The sequence below is a fragment of the Mastomys coucha genome, unplaced genomic scaffold (assembly GCF_008632895.1).
Source record: "Mastomys coucha isolate ucsf_1 unplaced genomic scaffold, UCSF_Mcou_1 pScaffold16, whole genome shotgun sequence".
Classification (NCBI taxonomy): domain Eukaryota; kingdom Metazoa; phylum Chordata; class Mammalia; order Rodentia; family Muridae; genus Mastomys; species Mastomys coucha.
In genome coordinates this window covers 81,902,472-81,925,939 of record NW_022196898.1, presented here as the reverse complement: position 1 = coordinate 81,925,939, position 23,468 = coordinate 81,902,472, and positions in this window count along the sequence as shown.

The following is a 23,468-nucleotide window of genomic DNA, read 5'->3' as shown; positions in this document are numbered from 1 at the left end:
AGTGTATACCACCTCTTTCTAATACCAAGACAGAGACAAAACCTTTATCACATGGCTACTGGAACAATGACAATTCAACTTACCTTGTGTATTCAGCCTTTCTGACTCTACTGGTCAAATATATATGTTCCTTGACCATTTTCATTGCTGTAGCATCCTTGATGAAAATCAACTGAACACATGAACAAAGCTCTATGTTTTGTTTCTGGATTCAATAGCAATGTTTAAACATCTGGGAATTTCAAAATCTCTAAAGTAGGCATTGTGTATTTCTATTGTTTTCAACATTTTCTGGTAGACTCAGAGTGGTTTATAAGCATAATCCTGTGGTAGTCCTTATTTCTTCAGTGGATTTGTTCATTTCTCTTACTTTTTCTAGTGTTTTTTTCTATATTAAGAACTTCCCAGAATTGCCTGTAGTTCATATTTATAACTTTCTTGTTTTTTTTTAAAAAAAAAACACCTTAAATTTTGAAGTATTTTTTCATTTCATTCATGGATATAAACTTATTTGTTGTTTATTTCTTGATTCTTTAAAATTTTATACACATCTTCCATTGTTTACTTGAGCTGAATCATCTCTGATGAGAACACTGGTTGTATATATCCTAGTTCCCTTGTCTATGTATTTTTCCTTCATATTCCTTTAATGCAGGCTATTAAAAATTTGATTTTCATTAATTTATCCTTTGTTTATATTTTAGTTTTTATTCTATTATGGTTTAGTTAACATACAGTTAAACAGAGGTCCTATTTGATATTTAAAAATACATATTATGTTCTATTCACATTTTACATTATAGAGTTCTGGACAAGAAAGAGAACAAGTTCAGAGGAATTGTGGCCAGTTAAATATTGAGAAGAGCTACTGGGGGGATAGAAAGCACAAGATGGAATTGAGGGAGACTCACGAATAGAATCATAGGGTTTTGTATATCACAATAAAGGGCTTTGAGGTTTGTAGTGTAAAAATTGGGAAATAATGAAGCTGTTCAATTAGAAATTCACATAACTAATTTAGTTTTTGTAAAAGTAAGGAAAAATAAGAGGTAACTAAGACATGAATAATAAAATAATCAATTAACACAATAGCACTAGAGCAAGAAGGCATTGTCATTGAAAATGTAGATGGTTTACAGAGGAGGAATTTGTAACCACTTGTAACTCTAAAGTAATGAAGGGCAGAAGCTAGAGCAGTGTTTAATATTCCTATAACAGGTCATTATGGCACAGCGTTAAAAGACATCATTGCATATACTCATTAATACACTTGCATGAGAATGGATTGTTTGCTTGTGACTGAATGAAATACAGCTTGAACTCTTAGCACCATTGGCTACATAATGTGGTAAATGGTTCTAACGTGATATTAGGAGTCTCAATTCTAACTTGTAACTTTTGCACTGTTTGATTTCTATGATTCTGAGAAAACCATTGCATTTGGTTAGTTTATAATTTCTCACAAAGTGGAAGGACCTTGATTGCAGCATTGTCTTTAGGCTTTGTTAGTCATTCCACTTCATGTTTACCTGGATACAGATTGTCTTTGTGATGAGGTTACATGTGGTAACTTCAAGATCTTCCCTCTCCCCCAGTCTTTTGTAGCATGAGCTGTGACCATCAACTGTTCGACTAATACATTACAATTATTACAATGCAACTTTCCTTGGAAAACTTTACAGAAAGAGTATAAGAGACCTGTGAATCCATTTACTGCTTGTTACTCTAGCAACCTCTACAATGCTTGTCTTAGGGGTCAGCACTTATCAGAAAGCTTGTATGACTAATGCATGAGCAAGATTTTGTTATAAGAAAATATTACTCTTTAAACAAATTATTACACAAGGATGTAAAAGAGGAAATGTAGAGGTCATTTTTATGTAGCGAGGCTTATACACATTTTGCCAAAATTTCCAAATGTAAGTTGAACTCAATACTTCTTTCTTCTCTTATTCCTCCTCCTCTTCATCTCCTCCCTACAACTCTCTCAAGTTCTTGTCATGGTAAAGCACCTCAGAAGAATTGTACTATTAGTCAAACCTGAAAAACAATTCTAAATTTCAGTTTTAACATATCTGTCTACTCTACACCAACCCCAACTCTTTGTCAATTATTCATTCATTCAATTTTTAAAATATCCTTGCCATATTATTACTGTACAACACCTACCAATGCTCAGGTAAGGTTTGTATAAGAAATGTTTCATATTGTTGTTCATCCTAAGGGGCTGTAAACCCTTCAGTTCCTTGGGTCCTTTCTCTAGCTCCTTCATTGGGGACCCTGTACTCAGTCCAATGTACTCTCAGAGCTCCCAGGGACTAAAACTCCAACCAAATAATACACATGGAGGGACTCAGGGCTCCAGCAGCATGTGTATAGTAGAGGATGGCCAAGTCAGTCATCAATGGGAGGAGAGGACCTTGGCCCTGTGAAGGTTCTATGCCCCATTGTATGGGAATGCCAGGGCCAGGAAGTGGGAGAGGGTGGGGTGGTGAGCAGGGGGAGGAGGAGGGAACAAGGGATTGTTTTAGTTTTTTATTTTATTTTATTTGGAGGGGAACCTGGGACAGGAGATATTGTAAATAAAGAAAACATCTAATAAAAAACAAATGGGCTTTAAAACAAAAAGGAATGCTTCTTTATCAGAAGCAATCTTCTTTATGTTCTGAGTGCTTAGTTCAGTTATTTGAAAACTACAGAGGCTTTGGGAATTATGGCTTGGTGGATGTAGTGCCTGAGGGGTAGGCCTTTGAAGGCCACATCTATTTCTGGTTCTGGCTGACCTTCTCTTGTAAAGGAATTAGCTATTAGAAAGAAGGTCCTATGCTTTGTACCTAGAAAATGGGAAAGGTACCTTCAAGGCAGAAAGGTACCACCTAGGGCTCTAGAGTGTTAACATGCCCATTCATCTGAAAGACCTTTCCCTAGCAAAGAAAGTATCTGAAACAAAAGAGCTTTCAGGACACACTACTTGCCCAATTGCTGCTACTCAAGGGAAGAGTGTTTTGACCTTGGTGTCTTCTGGCTTCAGACGCCAAGGCACTTGTAGACACCTTTAGCCACGGTCTAAGAGGAGTCTGCTGTAGCGCCAGATGGCAGAGGACGTTTGCACTACTTGGTGCGCTTTTTTTTTCCATGCATACAAGGCTACACATTGACACAGTTCTTGAAGATTGCACCAAGGTTTTAGAATAAGGAAGCTTGTGAGTTTGAGCAGTGTATAACAGGGAGGTCTTGAGACACTCATGTATGAAGTGTTGAGGAAGAAACCTAAGCTGAAATGTTAGACTCTGAAATGTTAGATAAGAATTTCTCCCACTATTAGACTTTCTTAGTTTAAAAACGTCCATTTCAAAATACAGTCATATTCTGAGAACCTCTGGGTGAGGGCTTCTCTATATGACTTTGTATATCAGTAGGGTTGGTGTAGAGTTCAGAGAGGTATTAAAACTGAAATTTAGCATTCTCTTTTAGGCTTGACTCATAGTACAAGTCATTCTGTTATTCACCTTAACATATTTTGGTCTTAGATGAAATGTTACCTTCTATTTCATGTTAATAAAAATTCATTTTACACAATGTAAACATAGAATAAATGTACTTGAAAAATACTGATTCAAGCATTTAAAATGTTCTACTGGAAAGTATTAAATGCAGATTGAAAGAAAACCATATGTCAAAAGTAGTAAAGCAGTTAATTTTAGTACGTGTAGATCAGCAAATGGCTTCTATAGGAAATCTCCAGCAAGCAGGATCTGAAATTTATAATAACCATTTCTCTCTGCAATCACACAAAGATTTTAATTGTTAATATCAATCAATATTTAAAAATTATTTTTGTAAACAAGCACAAATTTTGCTTACAGTAATTTAGAACTACCTGAAAGGAGAAAAACAATTCAGAAAATGGATATCCATGAAAAAATTGATAAAGAATAGGCAGAAGGCATGATTCCTGGGTTAACTGTGCTTTTATTCTCTCAGTGCTTACCATTTGGATTTGAAACTTTGAGTAGTGAGAATGCAAGACATTTTTGTACAGTGATCTAAATGTCAGCATTGTTAGCCTTAACAGCAGCATCCAGAGCTGAATAGATAACTCAGTGCTGAAGAGCACAGGATGCTCCTGCAGGGGATACTGGTTCTGTTCCTAGCACTTACATGTGGCTTGCAAACATTAACCCTATTTCCAGAGGGTCTGAGAGCATTGTCTGGCCTCTGTGGGCACTGCATGCCTGAAGTACAGAGACACACATGTGGTCAAAACACCCATAAACACAAACTAAAAATAAGCAAGTCTTCAAAACAAGAAATGGCATCCAGATTTCACAGTTTTAGTTGACATTATAGTTACTCAAGTATATTCAAGTTCAAGTGTTATGGGCTTAATATCATGAAATGCTGATTGTAGCCCTCAGGACACAGCACCTTAGAAGCTCAAGTCTCCTGATTGTTTCTGAGCATTACGTGGAACCTATATGCTACTGTCTGATATTTGGATCAAAACTTAGTTCCCAGAATTCAATCTGCATGTTGTTTAGTAGTTGGAAGTAATTTGGATAACTTTGCTTCTCTCTCTCTCTCTCTCTCTCTCTCTCTCTCTCTCTCTCTCTCTCTCTCTCTCTCTCTCTCTCTCTCTCTGTCTGTCTCTTTCTCTCTCATCCCTTTTCATTTTCTTCTGTCTTGCTCATTCTCCCCCTTTCACACACTGAAAGCTTTGTCTTTATTAGGTATTTCCTGATTGAAAATAACAGAAACTCACCTCAACACATTTGAAGTAAAGGGAATAAATCAGATTATTTAACCAGCAAGGACACAAGTGTCTAAAGCCCTGCATCTTATATACTTCCATCCTATCACCTGCTGTTCTCAGCTCGGTCTCATTTTGGAGGGTGAACCTACAAAGTCTCTATATGGAGACTAAGGGATTTTTTTTTTCAAATTCATACAATCATTTTTACATATTTGGTGGGGAGATTTTCTCTTTTGACTATTTCCATACATAATATGTGGACTTGTAGATCACCAGTTCTGGGCTGCATATATGCGTGTCCTTGAAGTAATCACTCTGTAGCATGTGGCTCAGCTTCAAGTGAGGTTCACAGGCTAGAGGTAATCTAAGGTGTATTTCACTATGGAAAACCACAATGTAACTGCTATCAATATAGAAAATGGATCTGGACAGTCAGACATATAAGTATCTACAGTAAAAGAAAACATTCAAATACTTATTAAAGATCATGAGAAAGCTGTTAATAATGATAGTCACAAAGATATTTTGCAAACAGAAAATGAGCTTGGTTTCAGTACTAAATGCACCAAGGTGAAATATAGCTTTATAGCCAAAGAGCAGAGTAGATGTCAGTGGATGGAAAATTGCTAAGCAATATCAAGGTTAGGGCATCCACACTAGAGTGATTATCCCATAAGCTTCTTGCTGAGGGTAAGCCAAGGTAGTGAGGTGGCAGAGATAGAGGATGAGAAGTTTTTTTTTTTTCCAAATGCTGAGAGTGAAGAATTTTTTATAAAACTTACCCCACAAGACTCTTGCTAAAATTGAACAAAATGAGCTAAAGTGAGAACTTAACTTCATAGACTAGCTGGACAAAAATTTCAGAACATAACACAAGTTTTACAAAGGAAATCTGTCATTTGCTGGTTAAAGTCCATGTGCAGTGGACTTTATTTTAAATCTTAAACTAAGGAACATTGTGACATCAATGGTTTTTAACCAAGTTGTTTATAATTTACATAGTTTGTCTTTGCTGTTTATTGCTTTTTATTAAGCTTGTGACCCTTATATTTTAGATTAGATAAAGATGGAAGGATATAACTAAGCTTCTCTAAGACAATTTTGTGATAATAAGCACCATGGGAATTCAAAAAATTTGATAACTGATACAATAATAATTGATAAATAATGCAAAAGTACAATACAATAATAAAATCTTTATTATATTTTGAAAATAGGTACTATCTTAGTCTTTATTCTATTGTTATAGAGAGATGCAGATGCAGATGTGATGACCAAGGCACCTCTTTTGAAAAGAAAATATTTATTTCGGGGATGCTTACAGTTTCAGAGGTTTAGTTCTTTATCATCAGGGCAGGAAGCATGGTGCAGAAGTAATTGAGAATTACTTCTTAATCTACAGGGGGGAGAGAAAAAGGGAAAAATGGAGAGAGAGAGAGAGAGAGAGAGAGAGAGAGAGAGAGAGAGAGAGAGAGAGAGAGAGAGAGAATCATGGGTTTTTGAAACCTCAAAGCCCACCCCCAGCGACACAATTTCTGCAACAAGGTCACACTTAATAACAATTTTCAAATAGTGACAGTCCCTGATGCCTAATTGTTCAAATATGTGAGCTTCTGGGGACCATTCTAGTCAAACCACCACAAGGTCAATGTCTTACAATGCAGCATTCATATCAGTTGTTTTCTTCCATGTTAGTAAACAAGGCTTTACAGTATTTGGATCACCATATTTTGGGACATATTCTTTAAATTAAATGATGAGAAGATTTATGACCTTAACTTTTCACTTTGGGAATATTCTGAAGCAATACTGTAGGTAACAAAACACATATTTTAAATAAGTTACCCATATATTCTATAATACTAAACTTTTAAGCAAGCTATGGCTGTCTGTATAATAATGGCATTACTGATAATGAATACATCAACTGTTTTTTCATTGAATTTGAACTTACTTCACATGAAAGATTCCATGCCTGATACAGTAAACCAGTAAAAATAAAGCAATAATAAAGCACACATAATGGAATTCTTAGACTTAAGGGGCAAGCTTCCTACTGCTATTAAGCTAAATCCTCACGATACTAAGCCACCTTCTAAATATTTATGTTTATACCCATAGATGTACGTTACTTCCAGCTTTAATCAGAGAACGGTCTCTTTGCAATCACTGCTATTGAGTATAGAGAAGCATAGGTGCTCAAGGTTCTGAAAAGAAATGATACTTTATTTTTTAATTCCTAAACAAGATGTTTCAGGACTGCTAAGGCTCAGTTATCACTGCAAGAACAAGATATGAAAAAAAGGTAAGAGTGGAAGGGCTGAGAAATGCTGATTTCTGGGTATAGGAGAGACAATGATGTCACAGCCGCCTAGCAGCTGTGACTGTCTGCAGTGGACCTATAGAAGACTGAACCCACCTGCCTCTGCCTCCTTCAAGCAAATCCTACCAGCCTGTGCCACCACAAGGAGTAATTTAAAAACAATGACTTCAGACAGCTGTGAGCCATCAAGCAGTAGCTGGGATTTGAACCAGAGACCTTTGGATCCACAGTCATTGCTCTTAACCACTGAGCCACTGGATGGCCCTATTGGTCCACAATAGGAGAAGAGGCCCTTGGTTCTGTGAAGGGTCTATGCCCCAGTGTAGGGGAATACTAGTGCCAGGAAGCAGGAATGGGTGGTAGGGTGAACAGGGGGATTGGGGAGCGGATAGGAGGTTTTCAGAGGGGAAACCAGGAAAGAGGGTAACATTTGAAATGTAAATAAAGAAAATATCTAATAAAAAATAGATAAGCTTTTAACTGACCCTGCTAATGCTATACCATCTTTCCAATTCTGAATCCAATTATCTCTGGGAAAGATTAACTAGATTTTAATAAATTTAATATGTGAATAAAAAAAACAATGACTTCATGAAATTCGCAGGCAGGTGGATGGAACTTGAAAATATCATCCTAAATGAGGTAACTCAGTTACAAAAGAAAACACACACACGATTTGCACTCATTGATAAGTGTATATTAGCCCAAAAGTTCAGAATACTCAAGATACAATTCACAGACCACATGAAGCTTAAGAATAAGGAAGACCAACGTGCAGATGCTTCAGTCCTTCTTAGAAGATGGAACAAAATAATCACAGGAAGAAATATGGAGACAAAGTGTGGAGCAAAGACTGAAGGAAAGGCCATCCAGAGACTGTTCCACCTGGGGAATCTATCCCATATACAGCCCCCAAAGCTGGAAGCTATTGTGGATGCCAGGAAGTGCTTGCTGACCGGAGCCTGATATGGCTGTCTCCTGAGAAGCTCTGTCAGTGCCCCGACAAATACAGAGGCAGATGCTCACAGCCAACCATTGGACTAAGCTTGGGGTCCCTGATAGAGAAGTTGGAGAAGGGACTGAAGGAGCTGAGGGGGATTGTAGCTACATTGGGGGAACAACAGTGTCAACCAGCCAGAACTCCCAGAGCTCCCAGGGACTGCACCACCAACCAGAGTACATATGGAGAGACCCATGGCTCAAGTCACATATGTGTCAGAGGATGGCCTTGGCAGGCATCAGTGGGAGGAGCAGCTCTTTGGCATGAGGGAATTCGATGCCTCAGTGTAGGGTAATGCCAGTGCTGGAAGGCAGGAATGGGTGGATGGGTGGAGGAGCACCCTCATAGAGGCAGGGGAGGGGGGTAGGATAGGGGAGTTCTGGGGATACCAGCCGGACTATGAAATAGCCACAGCAGTATCATCACCAGCCTGTGTTGTACAGTACACACTAAAAGATCACCACCAATGTATTGGAACACTTGATGTGTAACACAGATAAAGCTGGTCTGTTGGTCTTTTCTGTATCCCTGTTCCAATGTAGTACATGATATGAAATCACTCTGCTAGACACCAAGTTAGGAATATTGTTGTTTAGAGAGAAGTCTCTTTCAATCAGTGAGAGAGAGAGAGAGAGAGAGAGAGAGAGAGAGAGAGAGAGACAGAGACAGAGACAGAGACAGAGACAGAGACAGAGAGACAGACAGAGAAAGAGAGAGAGAGAGGAGAAGAGAAGAGAAGAGAAGAGAGGAAGAATTCGACATAATCTCTAATTAGATCACTCTTGTTTCTCTACAGTGCTGATGGATAATTAATTCAATCAACAAATTAATCTTTATTGTGTATTCATAGAAATCTCTCATACTCCTATCTTTTCTTTGTTGATTTTTCTTGACAGCAATTAAATCAAGGAACCAAAGTAAAAGAAAACCCATTCCAGGACTCAGGAGTTGGGTATCAGTTCACACTTCTTCACACTTCACACGAAAAGGGGTAGTTTCCCTATGTCAGTGTCCCTCTCCTATCATAGAACTGACACACTCTCTCTTAGCATGTCTTAGAATGACCACAAACTAAAAGAAGAGCCTTAGCTGTTTCAGAATTCTTAGCACGTGGGGCAAGTTTCCAAGGAAACATTTGTATTTGTTTACCTTGTTGTTACAGGTCACTGGGGAGTCTTTTTTGAATTCTAGGTATCGATTGCCATTCCATCCAATTAGATATGGAAACTCCTGTCCACTTCCCCTGTCAGCACTGGGACCTGGTGTGACTTGAGCTTGTGCAGGCCCTATGCCACTTTATACATCAATGTGACTACATGATAATATGACTCTAACTAGAAAATCAACTCTATTTAAGGAAGTTCATAAATCCTTATGAATTTTCCAACTTCAGTTTATTCTGAGAAATTTTTATTGGTGAGAAACAATTCATTAATTTAAATATGTACCTTGTGACAGAGACTTTTCAAGACAATTTCTTTTTTTTTTTTTGCAAGTTGAATGCTTTATTTTATAAGTTGTTTTTTCATAGTGATACAAAAGTAACTAAACAGAAGGTTTTCTTCCTTGAACTTTCCCTTTCTTCCCCTTTTAATCTGCTTCCCAGTGTAAATTGACACACTGTCAAGTCTTCTCTGTGAGACAGTTTGATCTATTATGGAGGTAGGATGGTATGTTTGTGATGGCAAGTTTATCAGTGGGGCCATTGAATCTAAGATAGCAGGCAGCATCTTCTTTGTTGAACTTCTCTCTCTTTTTTTTTAGATATTTTCTTTATTTACATGTAAATTTCTCCTTTCCCAGTTTCCCCTCCAAAAAACAAACAAACAAACAAACAAAAACAAGAACAAACCCCTGTTGCATCCCCCCTCTCCATGCCTGCAACCCCACCCTCTCCCATTTATTGGCCCTGGCATTGCCCTACACTCAGAGCTCCCAAGGTCTCAACCACCAAGACAATTTCTTAAACCAGGAGTAAAAGCTCATCAGAAGAAAACATATCTTTATTATAAATTGACCTATATATAATATTGATAAATTTTAACATCCCACACATAATACCCCACACAGAATAAGACGAAATGTAGTTGACAATAGAATATACCTTTTTAAACCTTTGGTGAAATATTATAGCATTGGATATTTAGAAGTTTAGTTTTACCATGAGCAATAATTCTTTCTTTCTTTCTTCTTTCACTTCTCCCCCACCTTTATCTAGAAGAAATTCACAGGCAAAAATACTTTCAAGTCTAGAATCACATGTACAAAATATGCTAATTAAAGTAAATTTTCATTCTTGCTCCAAGTCTGCTTCCTTTTATGAGTCTCAGAACTTGCTTCATTGACTGCCTCCTCTGTGCACATCCTAATATATTGTGCATTCTATTCTTAATTGCATTTCAAGAACTTGTCTGACTTTGTGTACTGAAATAGTCCATGATTTAGCTTCTGTATCTCCTTCATGGATTGGGCTCAGGATTTTTTTTAACTTTACTCTATCTGGGCAGTTTCTTATAACATCCTTGTTTATATATATACCTTAGAATCCAGTTACCAAGTCAGTAAATTTATTTGTCCTCTTCAGTCTTGTTGATCACTTCATTTACCATGAGCACTCAAAGACAGTGCTAATTATAGCCTTGATCTTCATCAAATTTTCCTGCCATTAGGTTTCAGTAATTTCTTTCTCTTTGTTTGGGAAGACTATTCTACCACCATAAGAATGTTTTGAGAAAAGTAAAACGCCTGGAAGGCATAAGCATCTTTTTTTACAGTCTCTTTCTTCTGTTTCCACAAACGTGTACAAATACAAAATATTTATCAGGCTTGAAGATTATTCTATCTTCTGTTGCATTATATTTTTAAATTCTAGAAATTAGGAAAATTCAGTTATCAAATACTTCTAAAATAATGGTAAAGGATCATTAGGAACTGGAAGATTTACATAGAAGACAATGTTTCAATACTGACAAAGAATTTGCAGGTGGCTTAACTATGAAAATGGTCTGATTTGAAACTTGTAGGGTAAGAATATTTTTCATAAAATGGATAAAATAATGGGAATCCCTCTAGAAACTTACATATTACAAATTCTCAGAAAAATAGGAGAACATGGAGTTAATAAAAATGAGGGACCTGTAGCAGATTCTGATGCATCAAAACATGTAGATGAAACTCAAGAATCAGGCTAGCTTTTAACTGTTTAAAACTCATTAGTGAATTATTGCTTATTTTTACAGATGAATGCTACACAACTCTTGTCACAGTGTGCAAATAAAAAATATGAAAATATTTATAGATTGCAGTTTATGCCAATTCAAAGTGAAAGTATCTTTGAATCTTACATGAATTACTACACACACCTGTGTGTGAACTTATAAATTCTGCTAATAATTTTTCTTAACACATAGTTATAAAATACTAACACTTATTTTCAGCATTAAAATGTCAATATTTGGTTACCTTTATGAATTAGCAATACATAAGAGTTTTCGGATGCTTACTTGTCTTTCTTTTGTACAATCTTTAAGAAACAAAAGTATGTTCTCATATATTGCTTTCCTTAAGGTTTGAAAGCACTTCAAGAAGTAGATGGCATCACCATCATCCATATTAGCCTAAGAAACAATGAGGTATTTTACCAACTGTTTTAATAGCAGTACATTGTCAAGAACGGAAACAAACCATTGGACACTCAGTAAGACTCAGCCCATCTCTCCCAGTCTGTATTTTCCTTTACTCATGCCAATAATAACTAGTAATCTCAAGTCTACAAAGAGTATCATCTCCACATATGGCATCTTTTTCACTTGACAGCCCAGACTAGCACTAGCTTCACAGTGTCTTACAGCACTACCCACAATTAAACCTTACAGGTTCTAATCTTCTTGACACTCTGTTTTACTTGTATTGAAAAGCTGTACTGCTTACCCATAATGCAATTTCTCCACCAGTCTCCAACTTCCATGTCTATTGTCATTATAACCAAGGCAGATGTTCTTACCTTCAGCTGATTTTCTAAGGTTTCTTTATGAGCCTAAAGTATTCACTGTGAAGGCTTTGTCTACTTATTTCTGTATCCTGGGCAACCTCAGAGAACGGGCAGGCTGCAGAAAACCACAACAGATGCTTGCTAACATCCTTATAGGCAATGTAGGTCAACTGAAATCCCTACATTCGTGGTGCCTGTTACCTTTTATACTTCAGCACCCCAGTCACTAAAAGTATAAGCCTCATATGTTTAATTTATCAATTTCAGACACAAGACAGAGCATATTTAAGATTGATGCCTCTTGAAAACTAGTTTTCCGTTAAATATGTAAATGTGACTCAAGGGACAAGTTCCTGTGTGTGTGTGTGTGTGTGTGTGTGTCAGGGGGGTGTCCCACCTCCTCCTCTTCTCAGTGTGATTGCTGTGGTAACCCCAGAAGCTCAAAGATAGTCAAGCATATTGTAATCAAACAATAAAGATTTGCAATGAGTTTAATGCTATTTAAATGAATGAATAAAAGAGATTTATTAATTTGTATTGCTGAAACGTGAATTGTTTGTGAATAAGAGAGAGAGAAAGAAATGGGAACAGAATCCTACGAAGAAAAATGTTGACAGCAACAGAATGAAATGGCTCTGGAGATGATATTTACTAGGTGATTCGTTTATTAATTAGGCAATTTGTTTATTAATTAGATAATTTGTTTTTGCTGCAGAATTCTGTGAACTAGAAATGAACTTCTAATGGTGTGTATGTGTGTGTGTGTGTTTTGCATGTGAATGTATCCAAGAAAGGATGACATATTAAAGTCGCTGGGAAACTGAAGTCCCAATCATACCTGGAGAGCAGGTTCAGTGAAATTAACAAAATCCTCACCAGCAACACCAAAGCCCATAGGAGTGCACTCAGGGTGATCTGGGAAAGTCTGCTTTAAAAACTACATACTTGCACAAAAAAATTATAGCAATTTCTGATGCAATTTGGAATTAGACTCAAACATAGAAAGGTTGAGAATCCTCAGAAGTGCATTGCATCACCATTTATTCATTCGCAACAATGGGATTAATATTCTCCAGAGTGAAGATTCAAGAATTCAGGTCTATTGTTTCTAGAAACCAAATGAAAGGCTCTTCTCTCCCCCAAAACCTGAACTCTGTAGCAGGCTAGGCTTTTCCTCCCCTACTATTTGAACAAAAAATTATTATTGAGATTTTATTTTTGAATTAAGTTCTTGAGTCTCTAGGGTTTGAACCCTGTGAGAGCAGGGAAGGTATCCCTAAATCTTCGTCTCTACTTTCTGCTTTGCACATCGACGACTGTCAATATGTATCTGCGAACATGTTAGTGATGGAAGTATTCCACTCACTTTGTGAGTACCGACTCTTTAGATATTATTGAAAAATACAGAACTAAATTACTGTGATTTCAGGTATTAAAAATCAAAGAACACCAATTACTATAGACAAAGAAAAGAGGTTCTCCTCTACCAATCTATTCCTAAGACCTTAATGCTCCATCAAGGTGATCTCTTATTGAGTTTGGATGTGTAAGTTGCCTGTTTTCCATTTACCAGTAGATGGCCTAATTATTCCATCGTTCACAAGACCTTCAAACTATTCATAAAGAAAGCTGCTGATGAATACCAACTTTCTCTTTGAGTTTTTTTTTTAGGCATCTAACCTTTGAGTGATTTTTTTGTCTTTAAAAAGAGTCAATATTTAGTGTTACCCATTAATTTTCATTGGATTAAACAATTGAATAGAGATACTGATTTTAATATAGCTTAGTGTAGTCAATAAGGAAAGATTATACTATTTTTTACATATACCAAGTCACCTAGAAAGATTCATAGAGGTGACATACTAATATCATTGCCTCGGGGAATGAATTGATTCATCAGCATCCGTGAGGAAATGAGCCTCTTTATTTTCCTTCAGACAGTCTTTGCAAGTCATTTAAAATATTATTCACATTTCGATGACTTTACCAACTTTCCTGAAATCCAATGTAAAAGAGCTGTGATGTTTCCCCTCAGTTTACTGGCAACAGGTTTTCTCAGGGTTCTGAGGCTGTTTAATGATCATATAACCTATCTATAAGGCAGAAGTGTTCTTTCATCTGAAAGCATGCCAGATTTGGTTTGCAGTGGCAAATGTGCAGTAAATGATGTGCATGAAAAAGTAGTAAAGAAGTGACAGAATTGAAAAAGCAAGTATTAACTTGGTTTAATTCAATTTAATAGTGTTCTGGGTGATATTTTTATATTTTACTAGCTTTGACAATACAAAATAATTCTGCTACTATATTACTACTTTTTTATTTTGTATTTTTTAATTAGCTATTTTCTTTATTTACATTTCAAATGTTATCCTCTTTCCTGATTTCCCCTCCAAAAACTCCCTACCCCCTCCCCACCCACCTTGCTCACCAACCCACCCACTCCACTTCCTGGTCCTAGCCTTCCCTACACTAGGGCACAGAGCCTTTACAGGGCCAAGGGCCTCTCCTCCCATTGAAGCCAGACAAGGCCATCCTCTGCTACATATGCAGATGGAACCATGGATCCCTCCATGTGTACTCTTTGGTTGGTTGTTTAGTCCCTGGGAGCTCTGAGGGTACTGGTTGGTTCATATTATTGTTCCTCAAATGGGGCTGCAAACTCCTTTATCTCCTTGGGTTCTTTCTCTAGCTCCTCCATTGGGGACGCTGTGCTCAGTCCAATGGTTGACTGAAAGCATCCACCTCTGTATTTGTCAGAAATTTGGCAGAGCCTCTCAGGAGACAGCTAAATCAGGCTCCTGTAAGTCAGCACTTGTTGGCATCCACAATAGTGTCTGGGTTTGGTAACTGTATGTGGGATGGATCCCCAGGTGGGGCAGTCTCTGGATGGCCTTTTCTTCAGTCTCTGCTCCACCTCCACACTTTGTCTCTGTAAGTCCTCCATAGGTATTTTGTTCCCACTTCTAAGAAGGACTGAAGTATCCACACTTTGGTCTTCCTTCTTCTTGAGCTTCATGTGGTCTTTGAACTGTATCTTGGGTATTCCGAGCTTCTGGGCTAATATCCACTTATCAGTGAGTATTATTTACTTCTTTAAATATTCCTTACCTACTTAATAATAATCTTTGCTAATATTCACTTATTTTACCCTACTCAAATTTCAGGATTATTATGTCATAGGAGTTCTATTTATTTTGTTATCACTGTTCATATATACTGACTACCTATAGTAGTTTGGAATATGGAAATAATCTATTCAGAAGCAGTGTTCTGAATGAACCTTATTCTTCATAACTTTTCTGAGATAAACTAATGGGAAAGAATTATGAAGCTTGATTTAAAGGTTAGTAGTCTCAACGTTGGGCCATTTAAAAATGTAAGATGGTTTACCAAATTAAAAAAAAAAAGGAAAAAATACTTTGCTCCCTCTGAGGTATTATTTCCTGGATCAATTATGGAAGAGGAGTGGAAGATTCTTCTTGATAAAAAATAAAGGCCAGTCCTGAATCCAAAAATATTACTCCCCAGCCCACACATGAAGAAAGGAAGGAAGGAGGGAGGGAAGGAAGGAAGGAGGGAGGGGACAAGGGAGGGAAGGAAGAAAGGAAGGGAAAAGAGAAGGCAAGAAACATTGGGGTTCTCTAGTGCTCCACACTGTTAATCAACTGTAGATTACATGGTGCTTGAATTATTATTAATGTTGAGAAATTGTCTTTGTATACCTCAAGCAGTACAAAATAAAATATTTCTAAAAAATTAAAGATAGTTTTAAAGCAGTTTGATCATTTTCATCTTTGTTACTTTATTTCTTCTCACGTGTTGCAGCAGCAGAACACTGAAAAGCAAAGGGCAGAATTGTCTGTTCTCATAAGATGGCTGTCTGGTTGGTCACATAGAAATGTTTGATATCGTGTAGATGTGCCTTAGTAATTAGGGAAGAAAGTCACTTTGTTTCCAGTGGAAGTTCTGTTACTTTTCACTGTGACCATTGTTTTACCATTTGTTATGAAAACCATTAAAAAATTATTAAGCACAAATATGATACTTAAGAATAACTATTGAGGGGCTAGAGAGATGATGGCTCAATGGTTAAGAGAATTAGCTCCTCTTCCATGGGAGCCTGGTTCAAATCCCAGGACCAAAATAGTAGTTTATAACCCCCAGTAACTCCATTTCCAGGATATCTGACACCTTTTCTAGCAGCTACATACATGTAGAGCCTACATGTACATGCAGGCCAAACGCCCATACACACAACATAGCAAAAGCTTAAAAGGATAATATTTGTTTCACTTTTAATTCATATTTTAAAATAAAAATGCTGACATGGAAATAGTATACTGTAGGTATATATAACTAATTTCACAGATATAAATTCATAATTTTGATCGCAAACCACAGTGTTTAAACATAGTTTTAAAAACGCAGTTTTCTCAAAAATAATTTAAGTTTCCAGATTTAAGAAGAAATTGTTGTCAAGCTGGCTTTTTAATAATATGAATCTTGTGATTAGGCTTCATGGTTGCATATTTCATATTCAGTAATTCTAGAATATGCCTTAACAATGTCTGTGCTGGGTTTCTATCCTGCAAAGGATTCTTGCAAAGTTTCTCCAATGTGTCCATGGCTTTGCATATTAATACCAGAGAACAGAATATGTTAATGCTTCTGTACTCTTTGCATGTTGATGCGTGTATGTATCAAAATCTTACTTATGTGTTTGGAGCTATAGCATGTGTATGCATCATTTATATGCTATCAACAACGAAGAATGGATTAAGATACTTCACAACAAACAACATTATTTAATCTAATTTTACAACATTAAAATTATTACAAAATTATGTATAAAAGAACCCCCTGAAATTTTAGATATTCCAGGTGGTTTGAACCATTTGATTTTATAAAAGATGACATTTAAATTTTAAGTATAGTGTTGAACCTCCTGTTTACACATGATTCACTAATTAGTGTAAAGTATGGTATAAAGATATATACATATACATATACACACACATTCAGAGAGAGAGGGAGAAAGAGAGAGATAGAGAGAGAGAAAGAGAGAGAGAGAGAGAGAGAGAGAGAGAGAGAATTAGAATTTACTATAGACTAAAGAATAAATTTTGTTAGCTGGGTATTTCCATTTTAGTGCCTAAGGAACCAGATATGAATATCAGTATGAATATATATTGCATGACAAAACAGTAAAGGTAAAAAAAAAATGTAACTTGGTTGTGTTGAACACTAGCTAAGTGGTGTTTCTCAAGGAACTCGTGGTTTATGCATTTAACATAGTCCCAGTGCTATCAAAAAACAGATGTCAGAAAGCAAAGCAAAAATTATACATATGGAGTGCTTGCATAGGTGCTTTGTATACAGTATGTGTAGATTAAAGTGTAGTTACCAATATCAAGAGAATTTTACCTAATTGGGGAGATAGCATATGACCACATGTGTGTGTGTGTTTGTGTGTGTGTGTTTCCAAACAATTTTTTCTTAAAATTTCTAAGATTCAACCAGAAAATCTCTACTTCCTAAGAGCAGATCGACAAGCTAGGATTAACCCTTGGAGAAAGTGACCTCATAGAAGTTATAAAAATAGTAGTCACAAACTTAATTTTAAGGAACCATCAGAGAAGTCCCAGAGTAAAGGGGTAGCCTGAGCCTGAGGCAGAGGTAGAGTCTTAGAGTAGTGTGGGGGCATAACTAAATGTTTTCATCCTGTTGATACCTGGAGTGAATGATGCCAGGCTTCCTTCCTAGGAGTCTCCCTGGAAGCCCAGGCCTTTATCCTGGAATCCAATGGGGTCTACTAGGGAAGAACATGCAGAGAATAATATTGGAAAAATATCCAAAAGCAATCCAGGGCAGACAGAGCATGTGGCACATAGGTATACAATACACGATGCCTCTGATTCCCATAGCCACTGAAGGAATATCCTGTGTGAATAAACTCACTTATTTGAAAATTTCTTCTTTATTCTCCACAATTATAATAGAGGAGAGAATACTTATAATACTGATCGTCTTTGTCATAGGTTTTTTGTATCCACAGATATCTGCTTGATGTCTCTAGAAGGCTTCCATTGTGTGGCATAAAAGAGCCATGGAAGAAAAAGTGAATTTGGCTTTTATGCTAACATGTATTAGAAGGTAACTAAAACCAGATGTCATAAAGAACAGACAAAATTCTGTATATGAGATTCCTGCCTAAGTTCTCAAGAAATCTAGAGTAAGTCATTTTAACTATCAATATCTAGAAAATTCTAATTAGGGAGTCAGGAAAAATAGGTGCATAGCTAGGTAGATAATATTCATTAAACACCACAAGGCCACACACATACACACATACACAAAGCCACATACACACATATATGAACATGGATAAAGTTTCATTAAACACCATTAAACACTCCAATGTCACACACATATAAACATGGGTAAAGAATTAATTTTAATTTTTTGTGGCAGGGTCTGCACTCGAACTTGTGATCCCCCCACTTCAGTCTTCTAAGTGCTGATATTCATTTATTTATATAGCACATTCACATGTAAATGTCAACTCTACAGTTTGTGATATAAGTACCATGATGTGGTATTTAACCGAGGAACTATGACATTGAACATTTATACTTATTACCATTGCAAATAAGAGATATAAATTTAAACAAAATTTACTTTGGTTATATGTAAGTTTTATTATAAATTATACATTTTTATTATATTACAACATATTGACTAACACGCAGGACACTGTTCTATCAGAAGTACAGTTGCATTCGTCACGTAAAATCTTTAATTAGCTTTAGGCAAGATATAAATATAGACACATGAATTCATAAAAGTTTACCTTTTCTTTCTGATTAAACCTCAGGCCCTGCCTTCCGTTCCGTCACTGGACCTCAGCAGAGGCATGGAATGCTTTCCAGAACACAGATTTAAATGAGGCGCCTGCTCAGTGGGCTAACAACCTAATTAGACAGAAACAGTTGACCAACATATGCCCACAGACTACAGTTGGCCACTTAGTTATTCCCTAATTAACATAAAGCAGCAGGAGGACATGGCTGTCTGTGCTCAGTGTGCTAGAAAGTCTGTGTGCGCTGTGGAACTCCGTGGGAAACAAGACCGCTTCCTCGTCGGGGGTTTTCTGAGCTCTTCCTCTGCTTCCTTGCTTGTCTCCATAATTAATATTCCCAGGCATATCTTGCTGAGACTGTATTTGGCCAAGCAAGCAGACCCTCGCAGCACAGCAGAACCGTTTGCTTCAGCTGTCGTGTCGATCTCTACAGGTCACTGGATGGTGGATTCCAATGTAGTGCGTTCAACTCTCTGGAGAAGCTCAGCCAATGTGTGCCAAGTGGCTTCTCCACACATGAGTAATTTTGTAATTCAAGCTACAGGGATGGCTTTCTCCTAAGACTTTTTGATTATAAAAGTCACGTGGGTTTGTTGTTTTTTTTTTTTCTACATGATCTTCTTTTAATTTTAGTGTTCTTCCCTATCTGTTTTCTGATGATTCAAAGCTTTAAGCCCTAAGTGATTCCAGGTTTGCTTGCCTAGTGCTCCTTTTAACATTCTATCCTATACTGACTTGCTTTATGTTGACTTAGCAACAGGAACCTTGAGTTTCAGTTTTGTGAAAATAAAAATTCCACGGCTTTATAGCCGTGAGTTTGTCACCTGTGTCTTTTTTATCTTTTTGGTCTAGTTCTTACGTTATCATTATAATCTCTCTCTCTCTCTCTTTTTTTTTGGGGGGGGGTGTTCGAGTCAGGGTTTCTCTGTATAGCCCTGGCTGTCCTGGAACTCACTCTGTAGACCAGGCTGGACTTGAACTCAGAAATCTTCCTGCCTCTGCCTCCCAAGTGCTAGGATTAAAGGCATGAGCCATCACCGCCTGGCCAAAATGTGTAGCCCAGGCTGGCCTTGAACTCATGACCCTCCTGCCTCTGCCTCCTTTAGCAAATCCTACCAGCGTGCGCCACCACAACCGGGATCATTTCTCTTAATTAGGTGTTTGTTTTGTTTTGTTTTGTTTTCTTTGAGATAGGATCTTGCTAAGTAAGCTAGGCTGGTTTTGAACTTCCAGAGAGTCTCTCATCTCATGCTCCCAAGTGTTGGGATTACAAACATGACCTACCGTGCACTGATTACTGTTTGGACTTTTGAATGTTGATATTTTAAAGATCACACATACTGGCATCGAATAGTTGGGTGTCATCACCACACCACTTTGCAGAAAACAGGAAAACAACACAGTAAGTATTGGGCAATTAGATTCCAAAGGCGGGGACTTAGTGCTCATCTATGTGCTGCTTCAGCATTAATTCTGGATCTTCTGACTTCCTGCGTTGATTTCAAAATAAGAAAATATAGGCAATTTTATTCAAGGAAGTTTTAAAATAAACTTTTAGCCTTAGTGAGATTAAAACGGGCTTCCCCTCACAAGTCAAGTGAAGAGCAAAGGCCTGCTTCAAAACACAAAAAACAAATCCAAATCCTATGCATGGGTCATTTGTGACTGCTCTGTGGAGAATTCTAGCAACAGCAGTGTTGTTGTTTGACTTGGCAAATTGAGTTTCTATAACTAGATTAACCATAATTTAGTGTTTGGCTGCTGTGTAAATGTATGTCCTTGACCTTAAGCTTTTCTCAGGAATAGCTCAAAGAGAAGTAAAGGTTGTTTTATGTAGACTGAAAGCTTCCATCCTATGTCTCTTTGCTCCCATCACCAAGTGGACTTCAGTGAACTATGTAGGGAAAGTGAATGAAGTTCATTCATTTCAATGTAAATCTTTACATTTGGAAACCTAATACAATTTATTTTTACTCTCTTCCATCTTCATCATGGAAATTTCATGCAGTAAAACAGTAAACTAACCCCAAAATTGATCTAACCTCAGGGCCCCCTGCAAGCATACTGGGGGGTCAGAGCTGTGTCACCTCTGAGGATAGAATTCATTTGGATTCTTATGTTACCTGCCTCTAGGACTTGGGCACTTATTTGGTGATTGACTGAGTTATTTTTAACTTATTATATATGTGCCTTATTGCAGTTTTGAATTTGGCCTTTTAAAAATCAAAGAAAATCAAAACTTCAAGGAATAAGTTGACTTTCCCATATAATGAAATGGCAGCATAGGGGGATGCTAGAGCTGTGAGGCAGGAGTGGGTGAATGGGTGGAGGAGCACCCTCACAGAGGCAAAGGAGAGGAGCGAAAGGAGGGATGGGATGGGGAGGTTTGTGGATGGGAAACTGGGAAGGGGGATATCATTTAAAATGTAAACAAATAGAATGATTAATAAAATATTACAGAGTACAAGTTAAATCAAAGTTAGGAAGTGTAATTTCAAAAGTAACCATTACAACTTGATTCCTAAAATCCAAGTTCTAAACTAGTATAACTATTATACATTCTGTAAGAAATAGCTATTTGGGAATAATTACAGCTATAAGCAAATCTGCCTAATAAAATGTAATAGTTTTGTCAGGATCTGTAAGACTTGGTTGTTTGGATAGCACTTAATAGGAAGAACAAGATTTTCTGGGTGCCTGCCAGATGTCCATCTGTCTACATTGCCTATGGAGAATCAGAACAACGGGATCTTTCGGCACATCCAATTACAACCGGCAACCTCTAACCCTGTTTTAGGTTACGACAGGGGAGAACATTATTGAAAGGCTAGATTAATTGATTTAATGCTGAGAAGTTGGGGAATTTGAAGATATTCTTGAGAATATTTCTCTGAGAGCATTTAGAAAAAAGGCTGGATTAAAGGGAGATTGTACTTTATTCAGCATTAGGAGGCATATATTGATAAGAAAGACCTTGCTCTCTACTATTGTATAAAATAGGAACTGAAATAAGATGTTTGTCACAAGTATTTCTAAAGCGTGTTGAAAGTTTGGCTGCCCTGATGTGGGTATCAGTACTTCTTCCAAACTTGTCCCACGAGAAGCTTCTGGGCTAAGTACCACATACAGACCTGCTCTCCAGAGAAAGGAGTAAAGACAGAAGGGTGTACCAGGCATAGGATCGAGTAGATAGAACTGAGAGAACTGAAGAAAACTATTCATGATCTGACAACCACATTTGGTCCCAATAAATACTTTGACTTTGATCTTTTCTTTAGGTATCTAGAGTCATGTGATTAGGAACCAGTAAAAAATTTTAAGTAAAGTGTTATTTTTCGGTTGTAGCCTAGCCTCTAGTGACTGAGCCATCTCTCCAGCCCAAGCCAAAGAGTTACAATGCACCAATGCATATTTAGAAATATCTGGAAGAAATTTCTTAGAATAAGACAGAGGGGAAGGCCCACTGCCTTCGTACTGGAAATGCCAAAGGAACTCCACAAAGCTAAGACTGAAGGGAAATAAAAGCACTGGTTACTGAACGATGATGATACACTGAGAAAAGAGGCATTGCACAGACCAAGATAGTACATCCCTTTACATACCTAGACAATGAGAAATTTACTTCTATATATGTGTTATTGTGTATTATTGTGTATTACTTCTAGGGCCATGAAGAACAAAATATCATGATAGTCAATAAAACATAAGAGAAATGATATCATCAAAGAAGTGATAGACATGAGGTAAATGAAGCTGGTGTTCGTGTAATAGTGCACATGATTTTAGAGTAAATATCTTCATAATTAGAAGAGATAATAATGATTAAAATGATGATTTTGATTAATAAATAATGATTAAAAATGAATACATAGTAAATATGCTAAGCAATAACATAACCTCTCATCTCTCTCAAGTACCCATCGGACATATGCCTCCGTGTAGCCCACAGTGCAGTGGGTCTGCTTTCCCACAGGCATGTGAGTAGTGTTGTGTACTGTCTTGATGCTCATTGTAATTTTATGGAATCCCCATCTTACGCATGAGCCCTTGACCATGGCACTGCTTTTTAGTACAGGATTGCAGTTCATTTCAATGAAGGCCAAGAGAACAAAGAAAACCTCAAGAATGATTTCAATGTATCTTATTTATAAATAAGGTATTTATCATCCCTTCTTTATTTGTAAAGGATATGTCAAAATTTGCTGGAGTCAGTAGGTATGCCCAAAACCTATCAAAACACAGCAATGGGATTATGAAATATAGCTTCGTCCTTTTCCCCAAAATACTGCTTAAATGACAACCATAGAAGCAAACTGAGCAAAGCACTAAAATAAGGATTAGCATAAGTGAGAACTGGGAAGAAGGAAGGGAAACGGTGACTACCGAGGGATTCAACACACAGACATGGCAGTCTCTGCGCATGAGGATGCTTCTCATGAAGTGCCCTATGTTCACAGTCTCTGGACCATATAAGGCGTAAAAAATTTAGCTGGTGGGGTGTCATGAAGTCACTGAATAACTATGTGATTATTACGGCATTAT